We start from the raw sequence: 20,360 nt of genomic DNA, 5'->3' as shown, positions 1-20,360 counted from the left end.
TAAATATAAAGGGGTGGAGATAATACCATGCATTTTATCTGATCATAATGGAATGAAACTGGAAATCAATGATAAAAGAAGGAAGGAAAAATCCTACATCACCTGGACAATGAACAATATGTTACTGAATGATCAATGGGTTACAGAAGACATAAAGGAGGAAATCAAAAAATTCTTAGAGATAAATGAAAATACAGACACAACATATCGGAATCTATGGGACACAATGAAAGCAGTTTTAAGAGGAAAATTCATCGCCTGGTGGTCATTCCTCAAAAAAAGAAAAAACCAACAAATAAATGAGCTCACACTTCATCTCAAAGCCCTAGAAAAGGAAGAGCAAAACAACAGCAAATGTAGCAGAAGGCAAAAAATAATTAAAATCAGAGCAGAAATCAATGAAATTGAAACATAAGAAACTGTTGAAAAAATTAACAAAACTAAAAGTTGGTTCTTCGAAAAAATAAATAAGATCGACAGACCTTTAGCCATGCTAACGAAGAGAAGAAGAGAGAGAACTCAAATTACTAACATACAGGATGAAAAAGGCAATATCACAACAGATGCTACAGAAATACAGAAGACAATTAGAAATTATTTTGAAAACCTATATTCCAATAAAATAGAGGATAGTGAAGACATCGATAAATTTCTTAAGTCATATGATTTGCCCAGACTGAGTCAGGAGGATACACACAATTTGAACAGACCAATATCAATGGATGAAATTGAAGAAGCCATCAAAAGACTACCAACCAAGAAAAGCCCAGGACTGGATGGGTATACAGCGGAGTTTTACAAAACCTTTAAAGAAGAATTAATACCAATACTTTTCAAGTTATTTCAGGAAATAGAAAAAGAAGGAGCCCTTCCAAATTCATTCTATGAGGCCAACATCACCCTGATTCCGAAACCAGACAAAGACACCTCAAAGAAAGAAAACTACAGACCAATATCTCTAATGAACCTAGATGCAAAAATCCTCAATAAAATTCTGGCGAATCGAATACAAAAACACATCAAAAAAATTGCGCACCATGATCAAGTAGGATTCATCCCTGGGATGCAAGGATGGTTCAACATACGGAAATCAATAAATGTTATTCACCACATCAATAGACCTAAAGATAAGAACCATATGATCATCTCGATAGACGCAGAGAAAGCATTCGACAAAGTACAGCATGCCTGTATGTTCAAAACATTAGAAAAACTAGGGATAACAGGAACTTACCTTGACATTGTAAAAGCTATCTATGCTAAGCCTCAGGCTAGCATCATTCTGAATGGACAAAAGTTAAAGGCATTCCCTCTAAAATCTGGAACAAGACAGGGATGCCCTCTATCACCACTTCTATTCAATATAGTTCTCGAAACACTGGCCAGAGCAATTAGACAGACGAAAGAAATTAAAGGCATAAAAATAGGAAAAGAAGAACTTAAATTATCACTATTTGCGGATGACATGATTCTATACCTAGAAGACCCAAAAGGGTCTACAAAGAAACTACTAGAACTAATAAATGAATTCAGCAAAGTGGCAGGATATAAAATCAACACGCATAAATCAAAGGCATTTCTGTATATCAGCGACAAAAATTCTGAAACGGAAATGAGGAAAAACACTCCATTCACAATATCCTAAAAAAAAAAAAAAAAAAAAAAACTTGGGAATCAACCTAACAAAAGAGGTGAAAGATTTATACAATGAAAACTACAGAACCCTAAAGAGAGAAGTAGAAGAAGATCTTAGAAGATGGAAAAATATACCCTGTTCATGGATAGGCAGAACTAACATCATCAAAATGGCGATCTTACCAAAAGTTCTCTATAGGTTTAATGCAATGCCAATCAAAATCCCAACGGCATTTCTTGTAGAAATGGATAAAGCAATCATGAAATTCATATGGAAAAATAAAAGACCCAGAATAGCAAAAGCAATTCTAAGCAGGAAGTGTGAATCAGGCGGTATAGCGATACCAGATTTCAAACTATATTACAGAGCAATAGTGACAAAAACAGCATGGTACTGGTACCAAAACAGGCGGGTGGACCAATGGTATAGAATAGAGGACACAGAGACTAATCCACAAAGTTACAACTATCTTAGATTTGATAAAGGGGCTAAAAGCATGCAATGGAGAAAGGACAGCATCTTCAACAAATGGTGTTGGGAAAACTGGAAATCCATATGCAACAAAATGAAACTGAATCCCTTTCTCTCACCATGCACAAAAGTTAACTCAAAATGGATCAAGGAGCTTGATATCAAATCAGAGACTCTGTGTCTGATAGAAGAAAAAGTTGGCTCCGATTTACAAATTGTGGGGTTGGGCTCCAAATTCCTTAATAGGACACCCATAGCACAAGAGTTAATAACAAGAATCAACAAATGGGACTTACTTAAACTAAAAAGTTTTTTCTCAGCAAGAGAAACAATAAGAGAGGTAAATAGGGAGCCTACATCCTGGGAACAAATTTTTACTCCTCACACTTCAGATAGAGCCCTAATATCCAGAGTATACAAAGAACTCAAAAAATTAGACAATAAGATAACAAATAACCCAATCGACAAATGGGCCAAGGACCTGAACAGACACTTCTCAGAGGAGGATATACAATCAATCAACAAGTACATGAAAAAATGCTCACCATCGCTAGCAGTCAGAGAAATGCAAATCAAAACCACCCTAAGATACCATCTCACTCCAGTAAGATTGGCAGCCACTATGAAGTCAAACAACAACAAGTGCTGGCGAGGATGTGGAGAAAAGGGTACTCTTGTACATTGCTGGTGGGACTGCAAATTGGTGCGGCCAATTTGGAAAGCAGTTTGGAGATTCCTGGGAAAGCTGGGAATGGAACCACCATTTGACCCTCTATTGCCCTTCTCGGACTATTCCCTGAAGACCTTAAAAGAGCATGCTACAGGGATACTGCCACATCGATGTTCATAGCAGCACAATTCACAATAGCTAAACTGTGGAACCAACCCAGATGCCCTTCAATAGATGAATGGATAAAAAAAAAAAAATGTGGCATCTATACACAATGGAGTACTATGCAGCAATAAAAAATGACAAAATCATGGAATTTTCAGGGAAATGGATGGCACTAGAGCAGATTATGCTTAGTGAAGCTAGCGAATTCCTAAAAAACAAATACCAAATGTCTTCTTTGATATAATGAGAGCAACTATGAACAGAGCAGGGAGGAAGAGCAGGAAGAAAAGATTAACATTAAACAGAGACATGAGATGGGAGGGAAAGGAAGAGAAAAGGGAAATTGCATGGAAATGAAGGGAGACCCTCATTGCTATACAAAATTACATATAAGAGGTTGTGAGGGGAATGGGAAAATAAACAAGGAGAGAAATGAATTACAGTAGATGGGGTAGAGAGAGAAGATGGGAGGGGAGGGGAGGGGAGGGGGGATAGTAGAGGATAGGAAAGGCAGCAGAATACAACAGTTACTAATAGGGCATTATGTAAAATTGTGGATGTGTAACCGACGTGATTCTACAATCTGCATTTGGGGTAAAATTGGGGGTTCATAACCCACTTCAATCTAATGTATGAAATATGATATTTCAAGAGCTTTGTAATGTTGTGAACAACTAATAAAAAAAAAAAAAACAAGAAGCCTCTTCAGTAAGATGAGCTGAGCAGTCTGCTCTAGGGATTTCAGATTTATTTTAGAAAAGTCAAAGGTAGAAAAAACATAGAATGTGGGCCTGGCAGATCTTAAAATGACCCTACTTTTTAAAATACCTTATTTATTTTGTGCACATTTTAGATTTCTTGTTAACCTCCAGTTTCTTTTTTTAATTAAAAACTTAATTTTTCTCACTGAAATATATATTCCTTTTGGATAAAACTAAACCTGCAGATATTAATATACCCCTTTCTTTTTTGTTTGAAAGAGGGTTGGAGGGATGTTATTTCAGAAGGATCCCTGGAACATTTAAGCAAGGGCCATTCCTTTGAAGGCCTGTATTTCTAAACCCTATTCAGTCCCTGGGTAAAGCAAGTGATAATGGCTAAGACCACACAATGGAAGTTAGTCTTTACCATAATACTGAGCAGTCTGTGTGCTGGCTATACAAAAGTTTCTCTAGCAGTGGATTTTTGCTTAGTAATTGGGCAGCAGAACACATACAGTGAATCAATTCTTTCCATTTGCAATACACATTTAAATGTACTAGGGCCAGTCTAACAGTAAACATCTGCTAATTATTGGCTTGCACCACAAAACAAAACCAAAGACATAATCTAAATTTTCCACAGATAGAGAACAAATCATAGACTCGATATGAATTCACATATTTCTCAATTATGTAATTAATGTGACCACAGTACCAGGACATTGATTATACACCAAAATAAATTAGAAAGCAGCAGCACTCAAACCGAGTCAAAGGCTTCCTCTGCTTTGGGTCACTTACTCAAATCTTATAGCCTTGCGTACACTCCATATTAATAACTTGTCAGGATATCTTAGGATAATTGCAGCATGGGGTTTGATTTAATTAATCTCAGCAGGGTTCAAAGAAGTCCCATGAACTTAACATGAAAAAATGTCCTTCAGATGTTCTATTATTAAAAGTTAAGTAATTATGTCACCACAAAAAAACAGGTATAGAGAAGGCTGCCCTTATAAATAGAAACCAAAAGAAAGGGCTGGGGCTGCAGCTCAGTGATACAGTGCTTGCTTAGCATTCATGAGGCCCTAGGTTTGATCCCCAGCAGGGGGAAAAAAAAAACAGAAATACTTTATCCATGCTGACAGAGAGAAATTCGTCACAGAAAAGGAATAAAATTGCTAGCTTAGTGTTTGGCGCAAAGCAGGTGCTCATCAACATTTGCTGAATGAATAAAACAATGAATGAAGGTGGAATGAATATGTATGACAGGATAATATATGCAATAAGATTATACATTCCTTCAAATAATGTTTAGAAATACATAATTTATAACACAATGACATTTAGATCCTAGAAGACAGATCAGTTTCCAAAGAGAAGCCAAGTCTGGAAATAATTTGAAAACTTAGTTACAAATGATGGTTTAGAAAAGGTACCAAATCCTAGGGCACCTGATTGACTTGAACATTTCTATGCACATTGTAAAGCACTGGTACTTCAGATCTTAGGCCCTTGTTCTCCACTCATAGCACCATCTTCTGAATCCTTGCTCCTAAAGAATGCTCAGAGGATTGGATGTAGAGATCCCCACAGCATTGAAACCATTTTACTTTCCAACTCTCAGAACATGGCAAGACACCACTATAGATCTGCAAACTGACGTGCATCAACCAACATGGTTTATTCTCAAAGGAAATGGCACCTGCATTGCTTCTAATCACAAAACCACCACAGCCTCTGTCAGCAGGCCTGTCCTCAGCACTTCCTATGTGCCAGGGATGTTCTTCTAAGAACTTTATATAGACCCATTCAGTCCTCACAACAGCCTATGACAGTGGTTCCCAAACTTGATTCTACCTGGAAGCTGTCAAACATCCCAAAGTCTAGGTCATGCCCCAAACCAATCACAGGGTTTTTTGTTTGTTTGTTTGTTTGTTTTGGGGGGTGGCGTGGAAGAGACCTCAATTTTTTAAAGACTCCTCCAGCTGCCCTGACTAGGTAATGCCAACGTGCAGCTAAGCTTCTGAAACCCTCAGCTGAGAGATCCAGTATTACAATGGCTGAATGTATGTGTCCCTCCAAAATTCACATATTGGAAGTGATTAGGTCATGACAGCTCCACCCTGATAAATGGGATTAATGCTCTTATAAAAGAGGCTTCAGAAAGCTATCTGGTCCTTCCATCTTTTCTGCCATGAGAGGACACAGTGTTGGCCCTTTTTTGCCCTTTTCACCCCTCCTGCTATTTGAGGATGCAGCAAGAAGACCCTCACCAGACATCAAATATTTATGGCTTAAGCTTGGGCTTCTAAGCCTGCAGAACTAAGTTTCTCTTCTTGATAATTACCCAGGCTAAGACATTCTATTATAACAGGGAGAAGGGAATAAGATAGATACTGTCTTTGTTTTTCACATATGATAACTAAGGCACAGAAAGGTTAAGACCTTCACAAGGTCACACAGCTGATACAGCAACAGAGATAAGCAGATTGCCATACAACTACTAAACCAAATCATGGCAGCTTCAGGTATTCCAGAAATAGGTTATACAGTGGCATGAAGCAGGGTGGACAAAATAAACTGTTAGGACATACACTGGGGAAAGATGTACACAAATGTGGATGACTGTTGACTTGAGGGAAACTAACCACCACACAATCAGGAAGGAGCACACTCACAGGCACAGCCTTTGCAGTTCTCTGCAAAGGTATTCACATAGCAATTAAAAAGTAGCAGTGCAGGAGCTGGGAATGTGGCTCAGTGGTAGCACACTTGCCCAGAATACTCAAAATCCTGGCTTCCATCCACAGCGCTGTAAAATAATTAGAAAAAAAAAAAAAAGAGTTGCTATTTCCAGGTTACCTCCTGAAAGCACCTGCTCTAGAACAGTAGTGCTCAGACATCAGTATGCATGAAAATCACCTGGGAGGCTCATTAAACTACAGAGAGCTGGGAGACACCCCCAGAGTTTCTAATTCAGTACAGCCTTAGAATTTACTTTTCTAACAAGTCCCCAAGCATTCTTGATGCAAGGGCCATGCCTTAGGTGCACAGGATCAGACACGTTGACAAGCTGGGGGCTGTAGCCACAAGAAGCTGTTTGAAGGCCTCTGGTGATACCAAGCTAAAGTCCACCTCCCCACCTCTGTTTATACTGTCCCTGGAGGCTGGAGTACTTGCCTTTGTCAGTGGCTTCCCTGCTTGCTCTGTCCTCCAGGAAGCTTTTCTGGATCTCAGAGCTCTCCTGTGCTCCCCAACACCCTCCGTGTAAACAGAACACCTCACCCACTACTAGGTTTTTCCATATCCACCTCTCCCACCAGATAAGAAGGGGAACCTCTATGAAATTAATTCTGATTAATTTTCCATCTTCAGCATCTAGTAAGTGTTAGGTATACATTTGTTCCTCCAAACCAGCACTGAAAGTATTATCACACCTGTGATCACAATAGCCATAAATCCACATAATTCCCCAATTAGTCAATTAGTGATGAATTAGACAGAAGCTTAAACTTCACAGGAAAGCGGTCTTTCCCTTGCCTTCCCTGGGAAGGATGGAAATGGAGCCCATTTCTGAAGCATTAGAACCACAGAGTCCAAACATACACGTGGAATATGTTCAGAAGAACAAGCATAAGTTGTTCAAGACCTAAGACCTGTTATCTCCATCTATATCATACATGGTGTCTTGTTTAAGGACACTGTTATAATTTTAACACTCAAGTACAACAGACTGCTCACTGTACCTATTACACAGTATTTTTTTCTTAAAAAAACAGAGACTGACCGAAGGTCTGACCTGCAATACCAGGAACACATCTCATCGCAGGGCTTCCATCTGGCTGCTGTCAGACAGTAAAAGCTTATTCGCCCTTCCCCTTGCACATGCTCCAGCAAAGATTCCCCTTTCCCAGTTTGTTGAAGTCTACAGTAGGGGTGCTGGGGCAGGTGTGACTAAGAGGGGCAGTGTTAAGAGGACAGGGTAGCTAATTGGCCTGAGGAAGGTCCTAGAGACCCCTCAGGTTGCTTTCCTACCAAAAATGCTCCAGTCTGGCCATTTGAGGCCTATGTTCTATTTTTTTTCTAGGGACAGTTTGCCAATTTTAAAAAACATACTCTGCCAAAGTGTTAATTTGGGTTGAGGGGACAAGCTGGCCCTTCCCCTCTCCTGGATTAGACAAGTGGAGTTCCTTAACCTTGTGGCTAAATCCTGAAAAGAAGGTAAGGGTCAAGTGGGAAAAATTTTGAGACAGGTACATGGTCCATGAAATTAGAACATCTAAGCTCTCTTAGATATTTCACAAAGACAGTGAAAGGCCTGCTTCAGGGAAAAGGGTGGGAGTGTTTCTGACCAGGAAATCAGATCCTTTGTAGTCCTGGTTAGACAAGGGACAGTCTGTCATCTTGGACATTGGAATGTGAAGACTATAAGATGGATTATTATCTGCATCTACCTATGTTGCCATCCCAACCACAACACATTGCCAGAACCACATGGAAAAAGCAGCACCATTCTCTTCATTCTGGAGCTTGCCACAGTTCCCCAGGTTCAGAGAGGCAGACAGCGCCGTTTACACCCAAGAAAGAGCCAAAACTGGACCCAGAACTCTTCTGAGCCTTCAAGCTCATAGGCCTTGCTGCCCAATTCAGTGCTTTTTCTTCTTCAGCTCAGCAAGTAGGAACCATCTACCTGGTAAAAGGTGTAAAAAGCTTTGTAATAGCTTTTCTGTCTCAGGGAGTCACAGGCTATAGAAGGATGCACACGGATCTCCTAAGCCAGGCAATCCTCAGTTCAAGTCTCAGCTTCACCTCTGATGATGGAGCTTTGGGCACCACACAATCCTCATCTGGACACAAAACACGGCCAACAATGTGCTCAAAAGTTTCCTCCAGGGGCTGGGATTATAGCTCAGCAGTAGAGCACTTGCCTCGCACATGTGAGGCACTGGGTCCGATTCTCAGCACCACATAAAAATAACTTAAATAAAGATATTGTGTCCATATTTAGAAAAAAAAGTCTTTAAAAAAAAAGTTTCCTGGCTGGGGATGTGGCTCAAGCTGTAGTGCGCTGGCCTGGCATGCGTGCGGCGCTGGGTTCGATCCTCAGCACCACATACAAATAAAGATGCTGTGTCTGCTGAAAACTAAAAAATAAATATTAAAAAAATTATCTCTCTCTCTCTTTAAAAAAAAAAAGTCTCGGGCTGGAGATGTGGCTCAGCGGTAGCGCGCTCGCCTGGCATGCGTGCGACCCGGGTTCGATCCTCAGCACCACATACAAACAAAGATGTTGTGTCCGCCGATAACTAAAAAATAAAATATTAGGATTCTCTCTCTCTCTCTCTCTCTCTCTCTCTCTCTCTCTCTCTCTCCCTCCCTCTCTCTTTAAAAAAAAAAAAAAAAAGTCTCCTCTCTTCTCCCAAGGGGTCCATGGACACCTGCTACACTCTAGAAGTCTAAGAGACTAGTGAAGCCATTACACACAATGCACACCTTAGAGCAGCAGGGTTTAATTCTGCCCAGAAAAGTTGTTCTGGAAGGAGTCGGGCATCATATATAAACAGGACTCTTGTGTCTCTCTGAAGGTGCGGAGAATCACAAAGAGGGCACAGGTAGGAACCCAGAGAAGACTGTGGGGCAGGGAGGTGGCAATACAAGAACAGCAGCTACTCTTGCCCTTGACTTGCTTTCTCTCTCATTGCTGTTTGATTTGCAATACAGAGAAGAAAATTGTGTACCTGCTTTGTACTAATGCCACGTACCTTTGGTGTTCTTTCCTTACATTTTAGAAATAGTTCTTTCTAAAACATCTAAATTTATATTTCTGTGATATTATGATCATAATTATGCCATTACATGTCTCAAAAGCAAACATTTCAAAATATTTAGCTTTTACACGGAAAAAAAAAAGTGTGAAGGGAAAGGAATGGAAGGGAAGGGAAAGACAGTTTGTCACTTTCAACAGCAGAGATCAACCCACCAAGCTATAGAGCCCCATGGGCAGCTCTACTCCTCTGCTGCTTCCCCTTGGATATGTCATTTTATTTCTCTGGGCCACAGATTCTTCATCTGTGGAATGTGAAGTTCTTTCCAGCTACCAGAGTATATAACTTCAACAACAGTCTATCTCGGTATCTGTAAATGTAGAAATACTTGCCTCCAACTCTTAGGAGGGTGAAAACTAACAAGGAAATGTTTGATCAAGGCTTCAAGATTGCACAATGAAACAGAAATAAACAAGTCTTATAAAATCACACAGTTCTCAGGGACCCCAAAGTCCATCCAGCTAAAGTGAAACTGAACTTTCACCACACAGGAGATGACTAGCAATGGTCTTTTTTATGACATTTTTTCTTCCTGGCTGAGGGAAAGCAGACAGAAGGCACAGGTGAACTGACAGCCCAGGCACTATCCTCAGGCATTCTAGAGAACACCAGGCATTCCAAATTTTCTCCAGCATGGTCCTATAAGAGTTTGTGTCCTCAACAAGTGTACATAGCAGACTAAATAAAACATGTCAAATAATGACCTCATTTATAAAGCTAAACTCCAAGCATGCCTGAGTTTGAGAGGCCAGTCCTATGGCATGGAAGCTCTGTGCCTAGTGAGAAGAGGGTTTCCACCACTGTATAGCCATGAGAAACCTAGTCCGTTACTTTTCTGAGTTCCCTTTTCTCATTGGTAAAATAGGGACAATGTAGATTCTACATTACAGGGATATAAAGAGGATTTTAAATGAGTATTAACTACATGTAAACCCTCAGAACAGTGTTTAGCACACAGCAAGTGTTTAATAAATGCTACCTAATAATCATATTAATGTCAGTATTAACATCATTCAAGAACTATACGTGCTATTCTGCTAAAAAAAAGAAAGAAAGAAAAGAAACAGTGGCAAATGGGAAGGTCCTGAGATCCAGATCACTCCTGAGGAAATGCAGCTGCCCCCTCCTCCTCAGAATGTCTCCTCCTAGACATTCTGAAATACAGATGTATGCAAGATAATGGAGTGCTAAATGGAAAGGAGGAAAAGGAACCTAGGGATGCTAAGGGACTGTGAAAAAGCACAACAGAAGGACCAGAGACCAGATGTGCTTACAAGGGCAGCAGGGAGAGTGCTGGAGAAAACACTTGCCAGGAAAAAGCAGGTAAATGGGAAGAAAGTGCCTGTAGAAGGAGGAGGTAGGGGGGACAGGATGGGACACCCAAACAAGCAAAGGAGCAAAAATAAAGGAGGATATAATGAACCTTAGAACTGGGAGAGAGGTGAAGAATGGCAAATTAGGGGGCCTAAGAAGGTAGATGCAAATTAAAATATTGGATAAGAAGAAACAGCCACATAAAGAGCCGGAGGATGGGGAAGGGGCAGAGAACAAGGTTCTGCAGCACATGGAGGGGTGCATAATTAACCAGAGAACAATGCTGTGAGGAAGTTTAAAAGTGGGGGGAGGGGAGACTAAAAGAGAAACTGGGCGTTTGTTAAGAAAGGTGGGAAAGAAAATAGAGTGGAAACAAAAAAACAAAAAAATTAAAATAGGATGAAATTTCCCTGCCTGTTAGTAAGAATAAAAGAGGGCAAAGAACTGGGCGATCTGGAGGAGTTAATAGGGAGGAAAACACTAGGCAACAGAAAATGAGTTGAGGTGCAGACTTGGGAAACCATGGTTACAAATGCTAAATAAATATCAAACAATTATTCTATTTATCAATATAATTATCCAACGCTGGGAAGCAACTAACCCAGACGTGCTGGCTTTGATTTTTTTTTTTTTTTTCAATTGGAGGGAGGGAAATTTGCTCCGATCCTGAACTGCTCAGTCAGATGGGTGGCCCGCCAACACAGGTCACCTGAGTTCCCCCTGATGCTGGCAGCAGCGCCGGCTTCTACCTTCCTGGGACTAATAATTCTTCCACCTCCTGAACAGAAATGGTGCCAAACCAACTCTGCCAGCTCACTCCCTTTCAGTCAAGTAAGGACAGACATCAAGTCCCAAAGTCTTTCTCCCGGAATAAGCCCCAGTAGGGAACTGGGGGAAAAACTTGCTTTCTAAGCCGAGTTCTCCAACCGCATCCCCGACCGGTCCTCTGGAAGCACAGGTCGTGCCGCTGAAGTGAGCAGAGCGTTAAAGGAGTCTCTCAGCAGCCAAGGGTTTACTCAACCTTTGTCCGTTCTCCCGACGCCACCCCCTCAGACCGGGGCCAGTGAGCAGGGCGCGCGGGGTAGAGTTTCAGGGTAATCCCTGGACGGGTCCAGCAGGAAACCGCCTCTTGCCAGAACACCACACGCACGCTCTGACCCGAGGCAATGCTGCTGGAAAAGCCGGAGGGCGCCAAGGAACCACTGCCCGGCAGGGAGCACAAACAGCGGCCCAAAAGGTGAGCAGCCGAGGCAGAGCCCACGAACCGCGAGGAGGAGTTGAGAGCAGTAGACCCTCAAGTCACTGAGGCCGTCACTTACTCCCCGCGTGCCCAGCCAACAGCCCGCGCCGGGCAGACCCGAGCGCCCCCGGTGCAGCCTCACCTCGCGCCATCTCCACTTGACGGAGCCTTCAGAGCCAACGTCTCCAAGACGTCCCTGCGCCCCAGGGACTGCTCCAGGCCAGCAGAGCCCCGAGCTCGCCGGGTTCTCTCCGGCGCGGCCTCGGGGCTGGAGGCTCTGGGACAGCCGCGGGAGAAAGCGCGGAGTAGAGCCTCCACCCGCCGGCCACCGCGGGCTCCCCAAAACCACGCCCCCCGGCCCAGCTCCCTCCGGCCACGCCCCCAGCCCCGGCACGCCCCGCCGATTCACCTCAGGCCACGCCCCTGCTCGGCTCACACCGCCCCCCCCACCTCGGGCCCAGCTCTACCCCCTGGCCTTGCCCGGTGGCGCGGCTTTTCGCTGGCAACCACCCCGAGGCCTTGCCTTCTGCACAGTTCCTCCACTCTACTCCATCCTGAGATCCAGCTCCACCCCGTAGTCCTCCCCACTCTCACTTCACCCCATCCAAAAAATTACCCCCCTACCACGCCCCATCCCGGTTTCTCCAGTCACAACGCCCCCTACCCAGCGCGACTCTCTTCCAGCCTCCCATCTACCCCCCACAGCAGCTCGCCGACTGCCCCACCCCACCCCCAGCCGGGTTCCTCTCCTACTCCCACCCACAGCGAACTCCAGGGTCCGCCTGAAGAGGGAGAAGCCGCCTCTTCGCCTGGGCAAGGGTCCCCACTCCTAGCCCCACTTCTGCCTGTAGTTCATGTGGGGCGAAGGCTGCGCTTGATTTCAGAGTGAAGGGAAGGAACCCCAAGGTGAGGATGCTTCAACCTACTGGTTTCCCCATGGCCTGGGGCACGTCTTGTGAGGGTGTTTCAGTGAACTCAAAGGACCATCCCCTTTCTTATTTGTCCTAATCATTGATTCACATGAAAACCACAGAGGGGATGCAAACCCTTCTGTGCCCCAAATGTTCCATGATTATTTCCTGTTACACAACTAATGGAATTCATAAAATAAGTGCATTCTTTTTAAAAAGTGTAGTTTTTAAGATGATTCCATTGATTGGTTATGATGTGCAAGCACGATTATTATAAACATGTATTACTTTTACAATTGAATACCACAATTTTTAGACAAAAGGACAATTAATATATTGCCCAATGAAAATCAATTAATTGTTGTTTTAAATATTGAAAACACTAACCTGTGTGATCATATAATGGTGGGTATATGTCATTATGCACTTGTCAAAACATAGAATGAACCTCTTATAAGCCATGATCTGTAGTTGTTCATAGCCTATCAGTATTGACTCATGGGTTGTAACAAATGTGCAGGACTAATACGGTTGACAATACAAGAAACTGTGTGGAGGGAGGGAGTATGAGGGAGAGTATATCAGAACAGTACAATTTCCACTAAGTTTTCTGTAAACCTAAAACTGTTCTAAAAAATAGGCTACCAATTAAAACACGCCGAGATATTAAAGTAGTATTACTACGTGGTAAAAATATGGGCAGATTTTATTTTATTCTTTTAGTTCCCCAAATTTTTGACAATGAGCATGTATGTTAAAAGCAGAAAAAATATTCTAAAAAATAAGCTGTGGAAAATTTTATAGACACAGCATGAAAGATAATATAATTAAATATTCCATTTTATTTCTATTTTATGTAACTAACAAGATCTGCAAGAAGCCCTCATAAATGAAACCCGTCTTAATATTGTTAAAAAAAGAGTATCAAGGACTAACTTGAAAGTTTTTTTAGTGTCTCGTTAGAATTAACTTAAATCTGAGCAGTAGGTTTTGATTTTTCTTTTAAAAACATCTGTGTTTCCAAAGATTGTTTCTGCCTGCTTGGAAACCACTATTAATATTTACATACAATTTTTTTTTTTTTTTTTTTTTTAGCAAAGAAACCATTATATTTGAAACCACATCCTTGGGAAAATAGGTTTGGCATTTAAATGAGTAGATTTCTGTAGAATCAAACAGACTTGAACTAAAAGCATCCTGCCTCTCAGACACCCAGAGTGACCCTCAGTAAGCTAAGTTTCAGCTTCCTGTTCAGTGTGGAGCTGACAGTGGTAGCTCCCTTTCTTCATTGGTTGGGGAATTAAAACTCTTAATATCATCTTAATATATATGGGTGCCTGATAATTGTTAGTTGTCCTTTAAAACAAATAAATAAACATTTTTCAGGATTTCAGTGGAGCTCCATGAGCTCCTGGGATAAAATGTATTTCTGGGTTCCGATTTTAAACTTGTTAGAGGAAGTCAGGATGATTCAAGAGAAAAATAATTGATTTGATACAGACAGACTGGGTACTAACCTCCACACTCGCTATCTAGCTATGTGCACCACATGGGTTAATACCATATAACTCTAATTCTCACTTTTTTTTAATCTGAGAGATCAGGGCCAGATATCTAGAGTTTTTGGGTTTTTTGACTTTTTTTTCCATTTCCATTATTCTACAAGGAATCTAAGTATCTAAATGACTTCTAACTAAAAAACAACAACAACAAAAACCTGTATCTGATAGAGGCCATTCTCCCTGCCTACATGGCTGGCCATCACTCCCCCTGCAAACAAAGCTGACATCTGCACTCCATTGTTCCCCACAAATGGGAACCTCCCAGGGTCTCTTGTCTTTTTTCCTCTCTGCTGATCTGCTAGTACCCAAGTTTAACTAGCAGCTCAAATTCTAACAGTATCCAATTTAAAATTTTCATCTAAGATTGTTCATAACAGCACTGTTGCTTTCTACAGGAGAGTATCCAGGGATAGAAACTTTCACCAAGAGTTTTTTTTTTCCTGTCATGCAATAGAAATTATAATCTGTCTTCCCCTTAATATTCAGTGAATTCTTAATAGCTTATGGGCTTTACATTCATTATCTTAAAACATTAAAAAATGATTATCATTCTCATTTGATAGATAGGGAAAACTAAGTTCAGAGAGGCTGGATGAATATCTAAAGTCACACAGCTAATAAGTGATGGAGCCAGGACTTGATTTCCTGCACCAGCTTTTAAACATTATGAAGAAAGCAGTACTGAGTTCCCCTCAAAGTTCTGGAGAAGAATTGCTGGATTCAGTCTGCTAAAAGTTCCCTCCCCCTAATTCAGCAGGAGTTTCTCAGACGGAAGGAAGAGAAACTCCTTTCTCCACATTTCAGGTTTTTTCTTTGAGTATCTTCTACAAGATAAGAATTCTAGTTTCTGCCGCACCTTCTACTGACTGTTGGGAGAAATCCATTTCTATCTACATTGATAGAACCAACCTAATTTATTAACTTATCAATCGCAAAGAACGTTAACTGTCTTTTTAACCTTTCCACCTAGACCACCGCAAAGAGTAATCTGGGGTCAGTGTTGGACACCACAGACCAGGCTGTCATCCAGAGGGAGCACCTTCATGTCTAGATCTAGAAGGGGAAGGGGGGCATTGAAAGATCAGCAAGAATAATGCACACATACTCCAGTTGACTTTATCAGAAATATTGCTTATGTTTTATCTTCATCTATCAGTCTCTAGCATTGTGTTTGTTTGGAAGGTAGGAATGGAACGAATGAGGTTAGTTGACCCACAACTGCCCCTGCAGCATAAAGTAAACCCCAAGACCGTGTGCCTCTTCTGTTCTCTAGCCCTGTGATTTCAGGAAAATTCCTTAACCTCACTATGACCAGTTCCTCATCTGTGATATATTGTGGTGAAGATTAAGTGTGATGATGATGTATGTAAAGTCCTAGCTCAGTGCTTAGCACGGTCAAATGCTAAATAAATAGTGGCTGTCTTTGAATAGAATGGAGAAGGTGGGCTGGCCATCTTTAATTCCATGGTTGCTTTAGAGCAGAGACCTAGTCCGAAGCTTCCTAGAATGATAAAATAATGTTTGGCATTTATCAAATTATCTCAACATATAAATGTTTACTTAGGGGAGGGTGAGAAGGGACCAAATAATTTGGGCAGGGAAAAGAAAACATTGTCTTTGCTTTTTGCCCAGGAAAGGATGTCAAGGCCAGTGGTTCTGGAGAGCACAGAAGGGACAGGCCGGGATTCAGCTCCAGGGAACTATCTGCAGAGACAACCCATCTGCTCAGAGAAAGGGATGCTTTCACACCAGGGTTGAGATGGAACACAGATGGGAAGGTCAGCCACAAGAAAGAGAAGATGATGACAGGTATAACATTGTCCTCACAGTTGTTATGGAAAATAGTATATTGAACTAATTGTAATGTTTTGAGCAACTAATAAAAAAAAAGAAAATAGTATGTTGATCCTTCAAAAAATAAAAATTAGAATCCCTATATGATCTAGCATTTCCACTGCTGGGGCTATAGTGAAACGAAAACATAGATTCAAACAGATACTCATACAACATGTTTATAGCAGAATTGTGCACAATTGCCATAAGGTAGAAGCAACTCGTATTCATAGATGGATGCAAAACTAAAGAAAATGTGGTATATGCATGCAAAGGAATGTTACTCAGCTTTAAAAATAAAGAAAATTCCAACTTGAAACCTGGATGAACTTGAAGACACTACACTGAGTGAAATCATAAGCAAAAAGGCAATATATGAATCTACTTAGATGAACTACTACTGGACTACTCAAATCCAAAGAAATCAAAAGTAAATTGGGAGGACTGGGTTGTGGCTCAGTGGTAGAGCACTTGCCTCTCATGTTTGAGGTACTAGGTTCAATCCTCAGCACCACACAAAAATAAATAAATAAAGAGATTATGTCCATCTACAACTAAAAGAAAATTTTTAAAAAAAAAGTGAATTGGGCATTTCCAGGGGTAGGGGGTGGGGGAAATGGGGAGTTATTTAAGGATACAGAGATCCAGATTTGCATAATGAAATGTTTTGGAGATGGATAGTGCTGATTGTTACACACAGATAAGGATACAGAGATCCAGATTTGCATAATGAAATGTTTTGGAGATGGATAGTGCTGATTGTTACACACAGATGTGAATGTACCTAATGCCACCAAACTGTACACTTAAAAATGGTTAAGATGATAAATCTTATGTTATATATATTTTGCTACAATTAAAAACAAATTGACAGCTGGGCATGGTGGGCGCCCACCTGAAATCCCAATAGTTCAGGAGACTGAGGCAGGAGGATTGAAAGTTCAAAGCCAGTCTCAGCAACTTAGTGAGGCCCTAAGCAATTAAGCAAGACCCTGTCTCTAAATATTAAAAAAAAAAAAAAGGCTGGGGTTGTGGCTCAGTGGTCAAATGTCCCTGGGTTCAATCCCTGGTATCAAAAGAAAAAAAAATTGTCCCCAGCTTCTAACCAGAATTTGCACAAAACTATGGGGATTTAGGGTAAGATGGTGGTGATTTTGTCCCTGCAACTGACTGATCCCAGCATGATTCTGAGGGCTCTGTAAGCTCCTGCTGTTGTTTGGATATGAAATGTCCCCCTACAGCTCATGTTGAAGTGCTTGGTCCACAGCACTTTGGGGAGGAATGAAACATTTAAAAGATGGGGCCTTGTAGGAAAAAGTTAGGTCATGGAGTGGAGAGACCCTTGGGACTCTGGCCCCTTTCTTCCTCTCTTTGTTTCTCAGCTGTCATGAGGTAAACAGGCCTCTATAGGCCAAAAGGGACAGGGCCAAGTCACCATGGACTGAAACCTCTGAAAGCATAAGTCAAAATAAACCTTTCCTCCTTAAAAGTTGATTACTTCTGATTACTTCTATTTGTCATAGTGACAGAAAGTTAACACAGTCCCTCCGCCAATCCCTTTTTAAGTGGACATGGTCTGGTGAAAGATGAGGACTTTTCCAAAGCAATTCTCTGTAAGAACTAGTTCTCTTTGCTTTAATCAAGTAATTTCCAAAATCCTGAACTCTTTATTAAATTTTCATAATCAATATCCTCATGTAACATATTTTATTTTATCATTTGGACCTCTTCATTATGGCATAGTATATATGCATTTAACTCTTCAAGAACAAAATCTCTGCCCTTGGGGACAGAGCACTGGCTTTAGAGATAGATTTCAGACAGAATCCTCCTTTTACCTTTCACTAACTATGAGGCCTTAATCAAGCTACTTGGGACCCTCATTTCTTCATCTGCAATGTAGAAATAAAATACCTGCCCTCATTGTGGCAGGGATTAAGTGAAACAATCTATGTGAACAGACTTGCCTGATATGCAGAGAATATGTACTAAAAGCAACTGCGCGGAGTTGAGACATACCCAGGCGCAGGTTTTCTTTGATTTCCATGGTCTTTTGAATCAAGTTCATTTCTTTGACTCCTTCCCTGACTTTCCTTGGTAGCAATAAATACTTCATATCCACTGATGGCATAAGACCTGAAACATGTCCCTTTTTTAGCACTAAAAAGATCATGTGCTTCTTTATTTAGCTGGTTTTTTTTTTTTTTTTTTTTTTTTTTTTTTTGGTGGGGGTTGGAGGGATACCAGGGATTGAACTCACAGGCACTTGACCACTAAGCCACATCCACAGCCCTTTTTTGTATTTTATTTAGAGACATGGTCTCACTGAGTTGCTTAGCACCTCACCATTGCTGAAGCTGGCTTTGAACTCCCAATCCTCCTGTCTCAGCCTCTGGAGCCCTGGGATTTCAGGCATGTGCTACTATGCCCTGCCCCTAGCTATGTATTTTTTAAAAACTTTATTTACTTTGTTTATTTATTTGTTATTTATTTGTTATTACATCTCACATAATGCTAGGTTCATATTAAGTACTACATCAATAATATAATAATAATAATAATAAACTATTAGTTACTATGATATGCTTAAAAGCATGTTACATTAAAAACATTACAAGTAAGATTTAAAAAAAAAAAAAACTTAGTTCCCCAAATCAAGGATCTAACAATCTTGGCATGCTGCCAGTTCTTTTTGGCTGATGTTTATATTTTGTGTTAAGACAATAATTCCTTTCAACTCCAAAATTCTGAACTCCTAATAACCACCAGGGCCCACGACTATCATTTGAGATGAATCATGTGACCTGTTTTGAATTTCACCCCAACCAAATGCTTCCATTTTAAAACCCAAGTTACCCAAGTTAAAAACCAAGTTCTCCCCCCACGCCCCAATTTCAAACATGCAGAAGAACAGATGGGAGAGAACAAGGTGACTCACCTTTGCTTTCTAAGTAGACTTTGAATAACAAGGAATAAGTGAAGGGGACAATTATCAGTAATTTTAAAATAGAGAATTACAGCACAGATCAGAATATTCACTCAGGACCATGTGCAGCAGACCTTTAGACCTGGGCAGCAAGGGAAGATGAACAATTGGATGTGCTAGGAAAACTTTATGGAATTTTATTCTTGAGGATTTAAGAAAAAAGGGGCAAAGGCATACATGTAAGCAAGGTCAATTGGAGTAGAGTCTTTAGGAAGAAACTCTGGGGTTTTGGCACCCTCTAGATTATTACATTGTTTGAGAAACACAAACTGTTCCCTCAACATGTTTCAAAATGAAACTGGTAATGTGTACAAGTAATAAAACTGAACTGGCTTGTCATCATTGTGGTAACTGCCATTCTGTATGCCAGAATTTGGGCTTTACTTAAGTTCCTTCATTCAGTCTTCAGAGTAAGAGTATAGATTTTGGTATCACACAGAGCTAAATTTTAATCCTACCTCTGCTACCCAGTAGCTGTGAGTCTGAGCTAATTAATTTCTTTTAGCGTTCGGGGGTTTTATTAAGTTTTTACTTAGATTTTGTGAGGCTCATAAAGCTCACATGTTCAGCTGGGTGAGTGTGTGGGTGTGCGTGCATGCATGTGTATGTCTATGTGTTAGACAATCTTTAAGATAATCACCAAAGATCATCACCTAGTGTTTGTGCCTTCATGTGACCCCTTTCTTCCCCAATGCAGACAGAATCTGTGATTTGTACCTAATCACTGAAAATGGCAAAGGTAACAGGATGTCACTGCGGTAATTATATTATGCTGTATAAGACGCTATCTTAGTGACTGGAGTTAGAGACTCACTGCTAGCTTAATAAAAGTAAGTGGCCACATTGGTGAAACCTACCTGGCAAGGAACTGTGGGCAGCCCTAGGACCTGAGGGCAGTCTCCCACTACCAGCCATCAGGAAGCTGGGGCTCTCACGCAATCCCAAAGAAACAAATTCTGCCAATACCAAGAATGAGCTTGGGAGTGAATTCTTCCTCAGTCAAATTTCCTGATCATTACTTGATTGCCCCCTTGTGAGACCCTGAA

The 20,360-nt window shown here is 41.1% G+C and overlaps 1 protein-coding gene across 1 annotated transcript in view; it reads right to left on the bottom strand.

Moving 5' to 3' along the window:
• The window catches only part of LOC308640838 (spermatogenesis-associated protein 13-like), a 154,532-nt gene extending 142,193 nt beyond the window's left edge, over positions 1 to 12,339 (bottom strand). Inside the window, 1 exon segment of the mRNA XM_081278770.1 lies at positions 12,165 to 12,339. The gene's annotated coding sequence lies outside the window, so the exon portion shown is untranslated.
• Between the last annotated feature and the right edge of the window lie 8,021 nt (positions 12,340 to 20,360).

The sequence above is a fragment of the Spermophilus citellus genome, assembly GCF_964194105.1.
Source record: "Spermophilus citellus genome assembly, chromosome: 1".
Taxonomy (NCBI): domain Eukaryota; kingdom Metazoa; phylum Chordata; class Mammalia; order Rodentia; family Sciuridae; genus Spermophilus; species Spermophilus citellus.
Note: the sequence above shows the minus strand (reverse complement) of the source record. Positions and strands in the feature narration are given on the sequence as shown.